Source organism: Schistocerca piceifrons, chromosome 2 (assembly GCF_021461385.2).
Source record: "Schistocerca piceifrons isolate TAMUIC-IGC-003096 chromosome 2, iqSchPice1.1, whole genome shotgun sequence".
NCBI classification, from domain to species: Eukaryota; Metazoa; Arthropoda; class Insecta; order Orthoptera; family Acrididae; genus Schistocerca; species Schistocerca piceifrons.
In genome coordinates this window covers 887,787,797-887,808,596 of record NC_060139.1, presented here as the reverse complement: position 1 = coordinate 887,808,596, position 20,800 = coordinate 887,787,797, and the positions used below count along the sequence as shown (strand labels likewise).

General features: G+C 39.3%; 1 protein-coding gene across 3 annotated transcripts in view; it reads right to left on the bottom strand.

Moving 5' to 3' along the window:
- Window positions 1-20,800, bottom strand: part of LOC124776963 (zinc finger protein 775-like) — a 112,125-nt gene that overhangs the window by 48,063 nt on the left and 43,262 nt on the right. The gene's annotated exons all lie outside the window — the stretch shown is intronic.

Genomic DNA, 20,800 nt, shown 5'->3' with positions numbered 1-20,800 from the left:
TCAGAAGGGTGTAGGTTGCAGTAGGTACTGGGAGATGAAGAAGCTTGCGCAGGATAGAGTAGCATGGAGAGCTGCATCAAACCAGTCTTAGGACTGAAGACCACAACATATATATAGCCTATCACCAACTGTTAATTTATCATGTTAACAACTTCAGTTCCTCTTCCTTTGTTGTTGTTTCCTATTTTTCCAGTATTCCCTCATTTTCACCCCATGAAGTCTCTTCCTTTCTCGTGTCCATGTTGTTCCCAATTTTTTATTTTGTCTGCTTTGAAAGCCCGCCACGTTTCGTATTTTCAAAAGTAAATGATTTCTTTCTGCTATTTCTGATTCTTTGATGTTGTTTCTTTCTACATCTTTCCTTACTTCTGTAAACCATGCTATTATTGACTCCTTCCCGAAATATAGGTTTATTTGTTTTGATAGTCTATTTCCATCCATTTGGTAGAGGTGTCCAAAAAAGGTTAATCTTTATTTAGCCATTACTTCAGATGTTTTCTCTATATTTTTGTAGATCTCCTCTTTACTTATTATTTTCCAACCATTTGCAGTTTTTATTGCACCCATTATTTTTTTAGTAATCCTTCTTTCCAGTACCTCTAGTTTGTCCATCTTATAGTTAAAAAAATGGCTCCTAGCACTATGGGACTTAACATCTGAGGTCATCAGTCCTCTAGACTTAGAACTACTTAAATCTAACTAACCTAAGGACATCACACACATCCATGCCCGAGGCAGGATGTGAACCTGCGACTGTAGCAGCAGTGCGGTTTCGGACTGAAGCACCTAGAAACACTAAGCCACAGTGGCCGGCTCTTATAGTTCATCGTTAGGCATTCAGATCCATATAAACATTCTGGTTGTACCACTGTGGTGAAGTGTTTTAGTTTTGTTTTTAGATATATGTTTATTGTTGTAAATATTTTTGGTCAAGCCATATGCTCTTTCCATTTTGTTAATTCTTATATCTGTTGCAGATTTTTCTAGTCCATTCTGTTGTATAGTTTCTCCAAGATATTTAAATTTACTTACTTCCTCTATTTTACCTATTTCTGTTTCTATGAATTTTGATGCATTTTTTATATTTGTCATGAATTTTGTTTTTTCAGCTGAAATTTTTAGAACAGTTCTGTTTGCTGTTTTTTTCAGAAGGTTTATATGAATAACTGCTTCTGTCAGGTTTTCTGAAAGTATTGCAAAATCATCCACAAAAGCCAAGAGCTTACCTTAATTCCATTTGTTTTGCTTCCCAGAGTTATTGGATCAATTTTGTGATTTTTTAGCTCTGAATTCCAGAACCTTACAATTTTTTCTAGAACACACTTAAACAGTAAAGGTAATAAACCGTCACCTTGTCTAAAACCAGTTTTTATTTAAAATGGCTGAGATACTTCTCCCATAAATTTGAATTTACATATTGTACCTGTAAGTGTTTCACAAATTATAATAGCTAATTTTGATTTCACACCAAATTCTCTAATGACCTTGTCTATTGTTTCTCTGTCTACGCAATCAAATGCTTTCTTGAAATCAATAAATGATAGTATTATTGGTTTGCTGGTTAACATCATATGGCGAATTATTGACTTTAAGTTAAAAATTTGTTCTGCACTGGATCTTTCCTTTCGAAAACCACCCTGATATTCTCCCAGTTGTTTGTCTACAGTATCCACCACTCTGTTCAGGAGAATGTTTGATAATATTCTGTATGCCACTGGCAGAAGTGACACTCCTCTAATTATTGACATTTTGCTTGTCTCCCTTTTTATGTAGCAGTTGGATTAATGCTGTTTTCCATTCAACTGGAATCTTTTCAGTTTTCCAAATGTTCTCAAAAATGAGCTGTAGATCCTCTGTGATTTTTGGATCTGGCCACTTCTATAGTTCTGCTGTAATGAAGTCTTCACCAACGGCTTTATTGTTTTTGACTGTTTTGATGGCTTCATAAATTTCTAACTCTGTTGGTGGGAAATTTTCCTCTAGATTTAGAGGTGTGACTGGAATTCTAATTTATCTGTTGGAACTGGCCAGTTTTACAGCTTTTCAAAAGAATTTACTAAAATTTCACAATTTTCTTTGTTATTTAATCCCATTTTGCCATTTTTCATGTTTGAAACAAATACTTGGTGCCTGATATCCTTTAAGTATGTGTTTAAAAGCTTGATTAAAATTTCTAGTATAATTTTTGGTGAAGTTTTCTTCTTTTTCAATACGCTGAGAATTTTCAAAGTTTCTTTTGATTTTCCGGATTATTTTTGACGTTTCTTTTCTTTGTTATCTGAATTGTTCAAGGTCTTCCTCTATTTTCGAACATCTCCATTTTCTCCATTTTTTAGCACTTTGTATTAGTACTTCTTCACACTCCTCATTCCACCATGTCTTCTTTTTATTCTTTGCCATCCCTAAAGTTTCCTCTGCTGCTTGAGTTATTTGCATCTGGAGTTCACGCCAATCACCTTCTTTACTTGTCTCAATTTCTTCTCTAAATTTTTCTATATTTTCTTTTGTAATATTAGCTATAGTGTTGTTGTATCTGATAACTTTCTTGGTTGCCTTTATTCTTTTAGCTTTTCTATCGTTAACCTCCTCTCCATATTTCATCAATACATCTTGTATTCCTTGTTCACTTAGCATATAGTCACACTGTGGACTTTCCATGTTGTTTAATTGGTGGTATGCTGTCAAATTGATCAAAACAATAGTTGTGTTGATAAGGAACAATCTGTTTTTCAACCCCTCTGTTTTCTTCAGTAGCTTTCAACACTTTATCTCCTATTCCTTCGATTGTCAGTAAGAGATTGATCTTCTTTTTTATATTTTTCATACTCTGTTGAACATTGTTTCTTCCATTTTTGAAAATGCTTCTTGTAATTGCTCCTTTACCTTCCTATTTTGCCTAGCTTATTAAACTACCTCTGAATCATATTTTGCAAACATTTATTAAAGTAATTAATTAAGAAATTTATTATCTTATGCCTGTACTTCCCTTCTTTAGGCTTCCTAGTCATGGTCCTCAATTTCAAAATTTACTACATTTATATTTAAAAACATTAAATTTTAAATGACCACCAACAAATTCATGATGTATCTGACTTAAATTTTCATCATCCTGTCTAAAAATGTTTTAAAAGTGTAGATTATTCCTTTATAATTGTTTTGGTATTTTTGAATGTGTGTGAGCTAAATAAAAACTGTCTATTCCTCTATGTCTACTTCTAGCAAAACATTCTCTAACTACATCCTGATTTTCAGGAATGAAATCGTCAAATATAAACAACTGAATTATCTTCACATTCATATGATGGAATAATTTCATCATTATTTTCAATAAAAGTAGCTTTTTTAAAAAATATTTTTAATCTTCCATTTTTTGCAACTTTTGTAAATTCTGAATATTTCGGTTGATCTGAACTTTTTGAATAAACATACAAGTGATTGATTTTATTCCAATTCAGCCATCCTGGAGCTTAAATATAATTGTCAATCATTAATTTTGTTTTTCCAAAACCGCTTTCCTATTATTGCACATCAAATAGAATTTAGAACAGGTTTACCAAGTTTATTTTTTGATTTCTTCTGTGGAATTCTTATTTTTGGTTCCAAATCAGTTTTCATTTAATCAAATAACTTTTTATTAATATTAAATGAGTTGCCAATTTCAATTGAGTGGTAAGTCATCTGTTCTCAAAGAAAGATTGATTGTACCTTTATGAGGAAGTTTTAATAATGCTGTACTAGTTGGTTTTTATACAATTTTTTAACTCCAAATATTATATTGAAAAATAATAAATTATACTGTGATGGAGAAATAATAGAAATTCCTGTAAGTCAACGTAGTTTAAAAAGTTTAGAAAAATTTGTTCATACAAAAAAAGCCCCACATTCACATTAAAGCAGATGAAATTTTAAACAGAGTTATTATTGAGAGCAATGTTAAATTGTTTATGGATGTAAAAGATAGTAAAGGAAGTGTGCTTAGATTTAGTGGTGAAACTGTTGAAGCTAATAAGAAAACTGTTGCTAATGATGTGCCTAAATTTATTCCAGTCAGATTAATTAAGGTACATTTTAATTTTGCTGATGGAATGTTTGTGAAGCCTACTGATCATTTTAATCAAGAAACTAATATTATTGCTTTATTCAAGCTTAATGCTGAATCTGGTGGACCACTAATTAATGAACCACATTATCCAGTTTATATTCCAATTTTTGACACTATTTGGGATTTAGAAACAAGTGTAACCAATGAAAATTATAATTTGATTGACCTCAATGATGCTGCTGTAACAGTTATTTTAGAAATGGTTTAATAAATGATCATCTAATGGTGTTGCAGTTCATTCCAAAAACTAGCTCTGAATACTCAGCTATACAGATTGCATATAGAACTAACAAATCATAAAGTATCCACCATTTTTTGATGAATTAATGTACTGGATTCGAACATACACAGTACCATAAAAGGCAAAAAACATACAATCCAACAAAAGAAACTCACCAAAATAACAAACCACACAAACACCTATCAGTAGCACCATCAATACAACAAACACACCTTTCGCAAAAGAGTGATTAATCTAACAGACATAAAATTAATTATCTGAACAAGAAAGCACCCTACGTGAAAAGGGTCCCAAACATAACAAACACAATGGTGTCACACAGGACAAAAGAAAATATCATAACAAAAACTGAACACATTGTAAAGCAACAAGAAAAGCTAAACACACCTGAATTCAATGCAAATCTAGTAAGAGAACTAGTTGCTGAGGAAATAAGAAACATAATCAAAGAGAACAAAATCACCATAAAAGAAAACACACGGACTGCTGAAGAAAAAACCTACAGAAAACTACAGGACAAATTAAGACAAGAAAATGCCATCACCACAAAATCTGAAAAGGGTAATTCAATTGTAGTCATAAACAAACAGGAATACATTGACAAAACATTAAAGTCCATCCAAAGCAACAACATCACAGAATTAAGAAGTGATCCAGCAAACCAATACCAAAGTAAGTCACAGAAAACCCTGAAAAACATAGAAACAATTTTCACAGAAACACAGATAAAAAGAATGATATAGAAAAATCCCAAGGTCACCCACCCTAAAATCATAGCCTAAAGTTCAAAAACCCAGAATGCCCACACGTCCATTGATAAACTTTGCAAAAGCACCAACATACTACTTAGCCAAACTCAAACACACTCTGCTACAGACAATATACAAATACACTGAAAACAGAAGCCTAAAGAACTCAAGTGACTTAACAAAAAAAATAAGAAATGAAAACATACGAAACACTGCAACCTTAATTTCATTTGACATTATTTCCATGTACACACACATCCCAACAGAAGGAACCATCAACATTATAGAAAGAAACCTCTAACTACAATGAAACATACCCACAACATACATACAAGAAATATCAGCCATACTCAGGCTCAACACAAAGCAAAACCACTTCACATTCAACAACAAATTTTACTCTCAACAAGATGGACTACCCACAGAATATCCAATCAGTGGCCTCCTAGCTGACATTTTCCCCAATCACATAGAGAAACAAATCTTTGACAAAATAGTAACACCAAAACAGTACAAACAAATATATTGGTACAAATATGTAGATGACATAATTTGCTTAATAGATGAATCACTGCCTCGCATAAAGGAACTTCACAACTACATAAACTCCATCCACCCACAAATACAGTTCGCCATTGAAACACAAACAGATGAAAAACTTAATTTCTTAGATCTCACCATACACAAGAGAACCAAAAAACATGAATTCACAATCTACAGAAAACCCACAATTACCAGCACAATTTTTCATAACCTGTCCAATCACACCGTAACTCGCAAAGAAGCCAGCTTCAGATATTTACTATACAGACTGAACAAAATACCCATGAACAAACATGATCATACACAAGAACTGAACACAATAAAACAAATTGCACAGGAGAATGGATATGATGCAATGAGAGTAGACAAAATAAATGACAAAATTCAAAAACAAACACAATACAAAGCAGACTTGGAGGAAATACTGCAACACAGACAAATACAGTCAGTCTGTTTTATACCATCTTACTTGCAACTGCTGTCAATCTGTACATGTGGGCCAAACATGCGGAAATTTCAGAACCAGGTACACAGAACACCTCAAAGCAATGAAAAACAGTAGCTCACACCCAACATTTACAAACCACCTGATAGCAAACAGTCACCACCCAACAAATATTGAAACTGACTTACATGTCCTTAAAACTAACAGCAGCTTATACCAAAAATTAACTATAGAAGAAAACTATCACATCCAAAAATCAGTAGCCCAAGGAAAGAAAGTACTCAAAGAATACACATCACTGTGCAATAAAACCCTCTTCACCACAATAGAAGAACAATACAATAACACCCACATCAAAACTACTCATGCGGAAAAAAAAACCCACACACACACACACACACACACACACACACACACACACACACACACACACACACAAACCAAACACCACAAATGCCAAATACACCTCAAACTTGTGCGCATCACCCAGCTAAACAAGCTACAAAACAAATGAATACTACACATCCGCAACAACATATAATGGCAGTGAAAACTCTGCCTATGTTTTGAAAAATTGGAGAAAGTGCAGTGACAAGTGACCATAGGTCATGAAATCAGCCTAGTCACTTCGCCAACAACATATGAGAAAGCATTACAATATCAAAACAGTAAGTTACACACAAAAATCGTGATATATGCTCATTTCCATTTGTAAATGCATAATAAACAGAAAAATAAAAATTACATGTTGCTATTCACAGATGAGAACTTGCAGACTGTGTAGCAGAATAGCTACCAACATAAATGTCCAATAGCATCATGTAAGGTATGTGAATTAATGCATACATCCACTCTTTTGCCAATTAAGCTATAAACAGAACTTTGACATGATGTTATAAACAACGCGCAGTGCATCTGATCGTTAATACATATCTCAACTGTGAACTATGAACAAATGATGTATAACATCTTACAACAATTATTCATTCACAATTGTAAATATTATGTACCAAAAGTTTCGCTAAATGTTAATATGTTCAACAATTTTACAGTGAGAAAATAACAAATAACCCACAGCAGATAGCACAAAATGTGCTGACACGTGTCTGGGTAAAACAAAACAGAAAAAGGTGTCTCGTCCTATGGCTTAATAAAATTTTATGTTTAATAAATAATGAACAAAACAGAGAGCAGTCAGTTTTACTTTCCTTGTGATTGGGAAGACTAAAAATAACCAAGTCTTCCCAAGAAGACCATAGAGATTAATATAAATACTGGAGACTGTAGGGTTCATCCTAATCATGCTCAGCTGCACACAAGCTTTTTTGTTACTGGAGTTGACAATACAGATTATCCAACATATGATGGAATACCTAATACAAAATTGTTTGACAACTATGTGGCAAAGCAGTTTGGAGGTTATCACCATAAAGAAAGGAAACAATATTTTCTCTAGAATGGAACATCCTTTCATTTCTTCATTTGTCCTTATGCAATTGACTTCATCTCTATGCAATGAGTTAACCATGAAGGGTCACATCCTCAATAATAGGAGGATAACAAGTAAAAGAATGTAGTACTTTAAGCTTATTTTTTTCAAAGATTAGAAAGAAATTATTTGGGAAGGAGATTTAACTGTAATTTTTACATGGTCTTCAAGTGCTGGAGATTGAAAACTGGGCTGACCAAAATCAACATATTCTAGTAGATGTGACCACACTTCTGAAGGAAGGCAAAATTGTAGTGGAATCAATGGAAATCCATGTTCCTGTGGTTAGATATGAACCAGAATGTTCACTTGAGCTAGAGCAAGAAAGACTAAAAATTTGAAGATCCCCATATCTTTCTTTGAACCACAAACACAGAGATTAGTGGATTGAATGGGAAAATAAATTTTAAACTAGATATCACCAATTACTATAATTCTGCAGGATTTGATATTCCTCATTTCATTATCAACGTTTTTGGACAAAAAGCAAGAATAATCAATTGTCTGACTCTTCCTTGTTTAATCACATCAAATTACACAATATCTACATAATGAATGGAGGAAATGAAATCTTTCCTGACAAAATGTGGAATCTAGATCCACCAAATAATTATCTGAAAGCACATTATGCCTTCCTGGAGTTTAAGAGAAACACACAATTGAATAGCGATGTCAATAAAAGCCTCTTCAATTCAATTGAAAATTATCCTACGTATGTCATAAATATTTCGAGGAGAATGTATGTTTTAAGTACTCAGATAACGACGATGAAGTTGTGTGCCACATTCAATGATAAAATACTGACTGCCACACTTGCCTACATAGTCATGTACGGTAATAAAAATTTGACATATGATGTTCAGCATAAAATTGTGAATGAAAATTTATAAAATTTCATTATTACAATTATTATATGGCTAGCCTTTTTCATGTAGATTATGCCAGCTTTTTGAATTTTTAAAACTGATTAATATTTGGCTGAAAAATAAACAAAAATTGATGTATTAGGCTGTTTTTGGATGCAGGCAAGTGGGAGCTGTTGTGTACCTCCTGCCTCTAGTGAGCCTCACAGCTGACTGAGCTCATGGGCGTCAAGAGTTATGTGCACTGCTCCTCACTATCAAACCACAGTTCCCTGGATGCTGTCTCACTTTCTATTCCCAAATCAACTTCATTACTCAAATACCAACTACATATAAGATTTGTGAATGGTTTTTACTAGCCCGTAAGAGCACAGCTGAATTGCTATAGGATTGGTTTGGCCGATAAATACTATAGTAATTTGCTATCATCATCCACTGCTGCAGCCCATCAAGAAGAAGATGAGAATGACTGCCAGAAGCAGCTCTTCCAGTGCATACTAATGTGCACTGGCCAAGACAAGGCGGAAGAAGAAGAGTAGACAATGATGGTATGGCAGTCGCAAACCAACATCAATGTTCAGTAGAAAAAAACCCAGTGGAGTGAAATGAAATAAAGTGAGTACCATCAGAAAAAAATCCCACCAGGTTTCCTTCAAAAGGTGCTGAAGGTTTTGCACTTTTTGAGAATCAATTTGTTTTTTAAAGCTTGTTAAAATTTATTCTATATAAATGGAGTCTCTAATAAAGCAATTCTAATTTGTTTAAAAATATTAGTGAGTTAGAAGTAAATAATTTGTATCACAATACTACAAACTAGATATGGTGAAAGAAGTTTTGTGGAGCCTGATAATAAATTTAAAATTATTTTGCCAAACATATACTTAAAATTAATTAGTGGTTGGGAGTTTCAAGTTTTTGAAGATGGAAATATTAAACTGAACTATAAAGTAATGAAGGACCTTAAAAATAATGCTAATGAATTTCACGATACTGATTTCTTATTTTTGTTCGTTTTTTGGTGGTTGAGAAGAATGTTAATGAAATAACCACCAAGTGCACTCAACCTGCCCACTTGGTCACCATGTTACAGAACACACCATATTTTTTTCAACTGTCATTATCACAGCCTTTAAGAAGAAGTCTGGAGGGTTGACAGAACGAGACCAAAGTGGTAAGCATACACTGGGTAGATAGATTTATTTGTTTTCCAACATATATTTATTTATTCTCCACAGAATTGCAAGATTTGTTTTGGATTATTGAAACATGTTACAATTCATGTCATAATTTTCTGGGATCAATCAAAAACATAAAATCTTATTTATAAATAATAAGGTGCAAATGAAGATCATCTGTTCCTCTAAGAAGAATTCTTTAATACTATAAAAACACTGGTTTGTACAATACTCCTTCAAAGGCACTTTAAAGCAGCTTCACTTTCCACTTATTACATACTTTGGAAATTTGTTGAACAATTTGATCCCCATGTGATAGGGGCTGTTGTCTGCAACTTTTTTGTTACACCTTGCTAGGTGACAGTAGCAGTTTACCTTAGTGTTAGCAATATCTATATCTTTCTACAAACTTATAAACTATATTATGAAAAGGAAAGTTGCTACTTACCATATAGGAGACAATATGTCTGCTTGTGTCTGTATATGTGTGGATGGATATGTGTGTGTGTGCGCGAGTGTATACCCGTCCATTTTTCCCCCTAAGGTAAGTCTTTCCGCTCCCGGGATTGGAATGACTCCTTACCCTCTCCCTTAAAACCCACATCCTTTCGTCTTTTCCCTCTCCTTCCCTCTTTCCTGAGGAGGCAAAAGTTTGTTGCGAAAGCTTGAATTTTGTGTGTATGTTTGTGTTTGTGAGTCTGTCGACCTGCCAGAACTTTCATTTGGTAAGTCACATCATCTTTGTTTTTATATATATATATATATATCCATGAACCATGGACCTTGCCGTTGGTGGGGAGGCTTGCGTGCCTCAGTGATACAGATAGCCGTACCGTAGGTGCAACCACAACGGAGGGGTATCTGTTGAGAGGCCAGACAAATGTGTGGTTCCTGAAGAGGGGCAGCAGCCTTTTCAGTAGTTGCAAGGGCAACAGTCTGGATGATTGACTGATCTGGCCTTGTAACAATAACCAAAACGGCCTTGCTGTGCTGGTACTGCGAACGGCTGAAAGCAAGGGGAAACTACAGCCGTAATTTTTCCCGAGGGCATGCAGCTTTACTGTATGATTACATGATGATGGCGTCCTCTTGGGTAAAATATTCCGGAGGTAAAATAGTACCCCATTCGGATCTCCGGGCGGGGACTACTCAAGAGGATGTTGTTATCAGGAGAAAAAAAACTGGCGTTCTACAGATCGGAGCGTGGAATGTCAGATCCCTTAATCGGGCAGGTAGGTTAGAAAATTTAAAAAGGGAAATGGATAGGTTGAAGTTAGATATAGTGGGAATTAGTGAAGTTCGGTGGCAGGAGGAACAAGACTTCTGGTCAGGTGACTACAGGGTTATAAAAACAAAATCAAATAGGGGTAATGCAGGAGTAGGTTTAAAAATGAATAGGAAAATAGGAATGCGGGTAAGCTACTACAAACAGCATAGTGAACGCATTATTGTGGCCAAGATAGATACGAAGCCCACACCTACTACAGTAGTACAAGTTTATATGCCAACTAGCTCTGCAGATGACGAAGAAATTGAAGAAATGTATGATGAAATAAAAGAAATTATTCAGATTGTGAAGGGAGACGAAAATTTAATAGTCATGGGTGACTGGAATTCGAGTGTAGGAAAAGGGAGAGAAGGAAACATAGTAGGTGAATATGGATTGGGGGACAGAAATGAAAGAGGAAGCCGCCTGGTAGAATTTTGCACAGAGCACAACATAATCATAACTAACACTTGGTTTAAGAATCATGAAAGAAGGTTGTATACATGGAAGAACCCTGGAGATACTAAAAGGTATCAGATAGATTATATAATGGTAAGACAGAGATTTAGGAACCAGGTTTTAAATTGTAAGACATTTCCAGGGGCAGATATGGACTCTGACCACAATCTATTGGTTATGACCTGTAGATTAAAACTGAAGAAACTGCAAAAAGGTGGGAATTTAAGGAGATGGGACCTGGATAAACTGAAAGAACCAGAGATTGTACAGAGATTCAGGGAGAGCATAAGGGAGCAATTGACAGGAATGGGGAAAATAAATACAGTAGAAGAAGAATGGGTAGCTTTGAGGGATGAAGTAGTGAAGGCAGCAGAGGATCAAGTAGGTAAAAAGACGAGGGCTAGTAGAAATCCTTGGGTAACAGAAGAAATATTGAATTTAATTGATGAAAGGAGAAAATATAAAAATGCAGTAAGTGAAAAAGGCAAAAAGGAATACAAACGTCTCAAAAATGAGATCGAGAGGAAGTGCAAAATGGCTAAGCAGAGATGGCTAGAGGACAAATGTAAGGATGTAGAGGCCTATCTCACTAGGGGTAAGATAGATACCGCCTACAGGAAAATTAAAGAGACCTTTGGAGATAAGAGAACGACTTGTATGAATATCAAGAGCTCAGATGGAAACCCAGTTCTAAGCAAAGAAGGGAAAGCAGAAAGGTGGAAGGAGTATATAGAGGGTCTATACAAGGGCGATGTACTTGAGGACAATATTATGGAAATGGAAGAGGATGTAGATGAAGATGAAATGGGAGATATGATACTGCGTGAAGAGTTTGACAGAGCACTGTAAGACCTGAGTCGAAACAAGGCCCCCGGAGTAGACAATATGGCCGTGGGAGAGCCAGTCCTGACAAAACTCTACCATCTGGTGAGCAAGATGTATGAAACAGGCGAAATACCCTCAGACTTCAAGAAGAAAATAATAATTCCAATCCCAAAGAAAGCAGGTGTTGACAGATGTGAAAATTACCGAACTATCAGCTTAATAAGTCACAGCTGCAAAATACTAACACGAATTCTTTACAGACGAATGGAAAAACTAGTAGAAGCCAACCTCGGGGAAGATCAGTTTGGATTCCGTAGAAACACTGGAACACGTGAGGCAATACTGACCTTACGACTTATCTTAGAAGAAAGACTAAGGAAAGGCAAACCTACGTTTCTAGCATTTGTAGACTTAGAGAAAGCTTTTGACAATGTTGACTGGAATACTCTCTTTCAAATTCTAAAGGTGGCAGGGGTAAAATACAGGGAGCGAAAGGCTATTTACAATTTGTACAGAAACCAGATGGCAGTTATAAGAGTCGAGGGACATGAAAGGGAAGCAGTGGTTGGGAAGGGAGTAAGACAGGGTTGTAGCCTCTCCCCGATGGTGTTCAATCTGTATATTGAGCAAGCAGTAAAGGAAACAAAAGAAAAATTCGGAGTAGGTATTAAAATTCAGGGAGAAGAAATAAAAACTTTGAGGTTCGCCGATGACATTGTAATTCTGTCAGAGACAGCAAAGGACTTGGAAGAGCAGTTGAATGGAATGGACAGTGTCTTGAAAGGAGGATATAAGATGAACATCAACAAAAGCAAAACAAGGATAATGGAATGTAGTCTAATTAAGTCGGGTGATGCTGAGGGAATTAGATTAGGAAATGAGGCACTTAAAGTAGTAAAGGAGTTTTGCTATTTGGGGAGCAAAATAACTGATGATGGTCGAAGTAGAGAGGATATAAAATGTAGGCTGGCAATGGCAAGGAAAGCGTTTCTGAAGAAGAGAAATTTGTTAACATCGAGTATAGATCCAAGTGTCAGGAAGTCATTTCTGAAAGTATTCGTATGGAGTGTAGCCATGTATGGAAGTGAAACATGGACGATAAATAGTTTGGACAAGAAGAGAATAGAAGCTTTCGAAATGTGGTGCTACAGAAGAATGCTGAAGATTAGATGGGTAGATTGTTGTGGCCGATAGTGCACGCACAGCAATAAGCATACGGGCGTGAAGTCTGGAACATGAGAACTTATAAATGAATAAGAAGAAAAGTAGGTAGATGCTTTTTACTTATCTTTTATTTAGGCCTTGGAATACATCTCTCTTGAATACTTGTAAGCTATAGGCACTGATACAAATGGCTCCTTGCTAGTTCGTAGCCCTTAACTTCTGATGGCTATTCTGTCTCTCGGCTAATGAGAGAGAAAGGCTTCGTACCACTGGGCGATAGCTAGGTTCGCGTACAACTGGGCGGTAGCTTGGTTCTCGTACAACTGGGGTCGAGTCCACTCTCGTATCACGAGACCTGCCTTGGTGGTGGCGCTAGGTCTGCGATCACAGTGGCGACACGCGGGTCCGACATGTACTACATGGACCGCGGCCGATTTAAACTACCACCTAGCAAGTGTGGTGTCTGGCGGTGACACCACATTCCTCCCCCGCAAATCGGCGAACGGTCGTGTAATAAGGCTTCCGCCCGCCGTGGGGAGGACCACATGTTGACGTATGCGATGAGGTGGGGAGCCTAACAACAGGCGAGGCTGTGCCACCCGCACCCGGCCATCCGGTCCGAGGGGAGCTAGGAAACGCCTGCAAAACTAGTCCAGGGTGCACGTCAACATGCGGTGTATGCGCCCGTGAGAAGACATGAGGGACCGAAGGGTCTACTTCCATGGCGTCGGGGTAGCCGACGCGCGATGACGTCTTGTTGTAACGAACGTGGGACCACGACTCTGGACTGATCATTATCAGAACGCAACAACAAAACACCACGTCGAACAAAAAGTCTCTCCTTGTGAGCAAAAAATCGGCGAACCAACGGATCCTCGATCCGAGACTTTGACAAAGGCCATTGCGTAGCAACAAAACGCAAAACAGTAGCAAGGACAGGGTCAGCAGCTGTGGCTGTAGCGACACGACGAAAATCAATCGGAAACGATTCGACCACTTCATCGGTTTCCGAATCAATGAACATGCAAGCAAGTTCGGAAGAATCGAATGCTTTATCCTCAGCAACAGGCAAACGGGACAACGCATCGGCGTTGCCGTGCTTAGCAGTGGACCGATACAAGATATCGTAGCGGTACTGCGAGAGGAAAATAGACCAGCGAATGAATTTCTGCGCTGTACGTGGAGGTACAGGCTTGGTCGGATGAAAAAGCGATGTCAAAGGTTTGTGGTCTGTGATGATGGTAAAGTGACGACCATACAAGAAATCATGGAACTTAGTAACACCAAACACGAGAGCCAAAGCTTCTTTCTCTATCTGTGAATAATTTCTTTGCGCAGACGAGAGCAATTTGGACGCAAAGGCAATAGGGCGATCATGGGAGCCAACTTTGTGCGCAAGCACAGCACCGATCCCGAAATCTGATGCATCTACCATCAACAAAAGGGGTTTCTGGGGATCGAATGGCGTAAGGCAAGTATTAGAAAGCAACGCCGATTTCAACTGGCGAAAGGCGCGTTCACATTCCGTCGTCCAGACGAACGGAACACCTTTACGGCGTAAGCGATGAAGCGGAGCTGAAATGGAAGAGGCATTGCGCACATATTTATGGTAATAATTAATTTTACCCAACACACTCTGTAGCTGTTTGATATTTTGAGGGGACGGCAAGTCTTGTATGGCACGGAGGTGCTCTGGACTCGGATGTATGCCTTGGGCATTAATGACATGTCCCAGGTATGGTAAGTCACGAGCAAAAAACACACATTTGTCCTTCCTCAAGCGAAGACCATTTTGCCGCAAGACCTGAAATAATGTTCGTAAATTCGCCAGATGATCTTCTTCTGTCTGTCCGGAGATCACTATATCGTCCAGATAGTTTGCTGCAGTAGGGACCGACGCACAAACAGTTTGTAAATATTGCTGAAACAAGGCAGGGGCGGATGCACACCCGAATGGCAGTCTTTTGAAGCGGTACAATCCGAGATGCGTGTTAACCACCAATACGCGCTGGGATTCGTCGTCCACCGGTATTTGCAAGTACGCATCGGCAAGGTCCAACTTTGAAAAATATTTTCCCGGGCACAGTTTAGCAAAAAGATCTTCCGGGCGGGGCAAAGGAAAAGTAGCAGTCACTAGCTGTGGATTCACTGTGGCCTTGAAGTCCACGCAAAGTCTCAATTTTCCGGAAGGTTTTGGCAAAATGACTAAGGGTGAGGCCCAGAGAGAAGCTTGCACACGTTCAATTACACCCTGTGATTCGAGATCGTGTAACGTTCTTGCGACCTCATCACGCAATGCGTGGGGAACATTGCGCGCTCTGAAAAATTTCGGTTGCGCGTTTACCTTCAGTTCTAAATGTGCTTCATAGTTTTTAGCGCAACCTAAGCCCGGTGCAAAAATGTCTGCAAATTCGTCACACAGCCGAGAAACACTGTCTGTAGGCACAGTCTGATTCACTGATAGGACCTGATTTACAATAGACATGTTAAACAACTGAAATAACTCTAGACCAAACAAATTCACAGCAGAAGAAGAACGAAGAACGTAAAATGACACAAGTTTTGTTTGTCCCTTGTATGTTGCAAGAAGGCTGCACTGTCCTAACACAGGAATTTTCTGTCCGGAATATGTAGTTAGCTTAACATTTGCGGCACGCAACGGAGGTGCGCCCAGTTGTTTGTACGTGTCGTGATTGAGCAATGAAACTGCAGCTCCGGTATCGAGCTGGAATGGTATCACTTTGCCTTCAAAGTCTAAGTCCACAAAAAGTTTATTGTCCTTCTGACGACAAGAGCGACTGTTTTGTGCAATTGGAATAGACACTGGCACAGAATCACTTGCTAATTGACGTGATTTCCGGCGACGTCGACGCACAGTTTTTGTGGGACGATCACAGTTACTGTCAGAGAAAGTGTCACTGGACGAAGTGGAATTAACGACATGAATGTCCATAGGCGAAGGTCCACGAGCCTGAGTGTCCTTGGTTCGATTCCGGCGCGAAGCAAAGGGCCTGGAACGATTGTGATTGTCTGATCTGAGCTTTTTCTGGCAAACACTTTGAACATGTCCTTTCTTATTGCAGAAAAAGCAAATAGCTTGGCGTGACGGGCAATGTTCACGCGAATGTCTAGTAGCACACCGCGGGCATGATTTCACTGTATTTGTGTGCTGGCGCGGCACACCTGGCTTAGCACGCGGCGGTCGCTGTGCGTCCGTGCGCACGGCCCGGTTACCGGGCCGCGGAGCGCGTCCAGCGGGCCGGTTAATGTTACACACGGCTGGCGAAGTTTCAAAAGATTCCTGAGCACAGTCAAGTGTGTCTTGTCTATCCAATATGTCTATCACTTGTTGAAGGGAGGGATTAACTAGTTTCAAAATTTGCTCCCGTATGCGAACATCAGAAACGTTCTGTGCAATTGCATCACGCACCATTGTATCTGAATAAGAAAGACCACAGTCACATTCAAAGGCACAGTCCCTAGTAAGTCCTTGCAATGTTGCTACCCACTCCCTATTAGTTTGACCGGCCGTACGTTTTGTACGAAAAAACGTATACCGTTTTGCAACCACATTAACTGTTTCTTTGAAATAGGCATCTAATGCAGCCAAAATTTCCGCGTAGGACAGAGTTGCTACGTCTCGCCGGGGAAACAATTTCACTATCACACGGTATGTGGACACACCGACACAAGAAAGCAAAAACGGCTGCCGCTCATTACCTTGAATTCTGTAGGCTTCTAGATAAAAGTGGAACTGGCGAGACCACTCTTGCCAGGTCTCATCGGCTGCCACGTATGGTCGAAAGGGAGGTGCAACAGCGTTCAGTGGCAGCGGTAACGAAGAAGCGGCGGCGGCCGCATCGGTTTGAATGGTACGTTGACCCTGGACGAGCTGTCCAAGGGCATCCAGTAACGCCTGCGTCTGCTGATTCTGCAAGCGATAAAATTCGGACAGTACATCTGGAGAATGTGGCGAAGCCATGACACAATTAAATAGAAACAATCAGAACACTTGAAACGTCATCAATGGTACAAACAAAGTAATACAAACTCTTTATCTCGTCGCCATATGTTGTGGCCGATAGTGCACGCACAGCAATAAGCATACGGGCGTGAAGTCTGGAACATGAGAACTTATAAATGAATAAGAAGAAAAGTAGGTAGATGCTTTTTACTTATCTTTTATTTAGGCCTTGGAATACATCTCTCTTGAATACTTGTAAGCTATAGGCACTGATACAAATGGCTCCTTGCTAGTTCGTAGCCCTTAACTTCTGATGGCTATTCTGTCTCTCGGCTAATGAGAGAGAAAGGCTTCGTACCACTGGGCGATAGCTAGGTTCGCGTACAACTGGGCGGTAGCTTGGTTCTCGTACAACTGGGGTCGAGTCCACTCTCGTATCACGAGACCTGCCTTGGTGGTGGCGCTAGGTCTGCGATCACAGTGGCGACACGCGGGTCCGACATGTACTACATGGACCGCGGCCGATTTAAACTACCACCTAGCAAGTGTGGTGTCTGGCGGTGACACCACATAGATCACATAACTAATGAGGAAGTATTGAATAGGATTGGGGAGAAGAGAAGTTTGTGGCACAACTTGACCAGAAGAAGGGATCGGTTGGTAGGACATGTTCTGAGGCATCAAGGGATCACCAATTTAGTATTGGAGGGCAGCGTGGAGTGTAAAAATCGTAGAGGGAGACCAAGAGATGAATACACTAAGCAGATTCAGAAGGATGTAGGTTGCAGTAGGTACTGGGAGATGAAAAAGCTTGCATAGGATAGAGTAGCATGGAGAGCTGCATCAAACCAGTCTCAGGACTGAAGACCACAACAACAACATATATATATATAAAAACAAAGATGATGTGACTTGCCAGGCGAAAGCGCTGGCAGGTCGATAGACACACAAACAAACACGGACATGCACACAGAGTTCGGGCTTTTGCAACAAACTGTTGCCTCTTTCCTGATGAGGCAACAGTTTGTTGCAAAAGCTTGAATTTTGAGTGTATGTATGTGTTTGTTTGTGTGTCTATCGACGTGCCAGTACTTTCGTTTGGTAAGTCACATCATCTTTGTTTTTTAGATATATAATACATACTTGGGATGACAATTATGAATATCTTAAAATGGAAATATCGCACAGATAATGCTGTGGGGAAAGCAAACTAAAGACTTATTTTTTTGGCAGAACTGTTAGAAAATGCAACAAGGCTATTATGCTGGAGTATTGATGTGCAATATGGGATTTGCACCAGATAGAACTGCTGGGTGACAGTGAGAAAGTTCAATGAAGGGCAGCTAGTTTTGTGTTATTTTGAAGTAGGGGAAGAGAGTGGGGTGACAATCATTAAAACAAAGGTGTTTTTCATTGTGGCAGGATTTTCTCATGAAATTTCAATCGGCAATTTTCTCCTCAGAGTGCAAAAATACACATATCAAACAAAGTTTTGCATCACCCCAGTTCCAACAACTCCTGAAGATAGACATTGTCTGTGGATATTGTATCACAGAGACACTCCCTTTGACTGTTCAGAGAGGTCACTAAACTTGCCTAAAGATGTAAACAACTATGCATGAGCAGCACCTATTAGATGGAGGAGGTCCGACTGCCGATCAGTTCCAGTCACTCAACCAGGAAGGAGGTACGGGGCTCGTGTTGTCCGTAGTTCAACCATGCCTAGATGGTCAATACCTCAGTTTGATCGCGTCTGCATTGTTACTTTGGACCAGGAGGGCTCTCGACACGGGAAGTATCCAGGTGTCTCGGAGTGAACCAAAGCAATGTTGTTCGGACATGGAGGAGATACAGAGAGACAGGAACTGTCGATGACATGCCTCGCTGAATAATGCTTTTCGTGCAGCCACAGGACATCATGTTACAATTCAAACTGTGCGTAATAGCCTGCATAATGCGCAACTTCACTCCTGTCATCCCTGTTGAGATCCATCTTTGCAACCACGGCACCATGCAGCATAGTACAGATGCACCCAACAACATGCTGAATGGACCGCTCAGGATTGGCATCACATGTTCTTCAACCAGACAATCGTCGGAGACGTGTTTGGAGGCAACCCACTCAGGCTGAACACCTTAGACATACTGCCCAGCAAGTGCAGCAAGATGGAGGTTCCCTGCTGTTTTGGGGTGGCATTATGTGGGGCTGGTGTACACCGCTGGTGGTCATGGAAGGCGCCGTAACGGCTGTATGGTACGTGAATGCCATCCTCCAGCCGATAGTGCAACCATATTGGTAGCATATTGGCGAGCCATTTGTCTTCAAGGACGACAATTCGCGCCCCCATTGTGCACATCTTGTAAATGACATTGCCATCTTGTAAATGACATTGCTAGACCAGAGTAACCAGCATGTTCTCCAGACATGAACCCTATCGAACATGCCTGGGATAGATTGAAAAGGGTTGTTTATGGGCGACGTGACCCACCAACCAATCTGAGGGATCTAGGCCGAATTGCCATTGAGAAGTGGGACAATCTGGACCAACAGTGCCTTGATGAACTTGTGGTTAGTATGCCATGATGAATACAGGCATGCATCAATGCAAGGGGACGTGCTACTGGGTATTAGAGGTACTGGTGTGTACAGCAGTCTGGACCGCCATTTCTGAAGGTCTCACTGTATGGTAGTACAACACGCAATGTGTGGTTTTAATGAGCAATAAAAAGAGTGGAATTGATGTTTATGTCGATCTGATTCCAATTTTCTGTACAGGTTCCGGAACTCTCGAAACAGAGGTGATGCAAAACTTTTTTTGATGTGCGTGTTTTCTTGGTGCCCACATACATAGAGAACCATGATCATCATAATAAAATAAGAGAAATCAGAGCTCGCATAGGAAGATTTTCCCCCGAGCTATTCGAGAATGGAACTGTAGAGACATAGCTTCTAGGTGATTAAATGAACCCTCTGCCAGGCACTTAATTGTGAAATGCAGATTAACTACGTAGATGTAGACATGTGACTATAATATCATTTAGTCACAGTTGGAATTGGTTAATTCATGCGAATAGCAGGACGTAACGCTTCATAGAAATACGAAATGGAATGCTGTCATAGCTCAGTTGTAAGTGAAATATGTGGCAGACTTTGCTCTATTGGTAGAATACAAGGGATATGCAATCAGTCTACAAAGAAGACTGCTTACAGATAACTCTTATGACCCTTCCTAGAATATTGCTCAACTGTGTGGGACCTGTACCAAATAGGACTAACAGAGGATACTGAATGTAAACAAGGAATGGCTGCATGAACAGTCACTGGTTTGTTTGACCTGTGTGACTGTGTCACAGAGACACTGAAGAAATTGAACTGGCTGATGGCAGACCAAACTATACTACTCTCCCCACTACCCACCTCTTGCCTGCTCTCCATCTAACCTGCAGCAATTTACTGTCTACCATCCCTCTTCCCGCCCAAGCCGCCTCCTTACCCCCACCTAGTCACCACTCT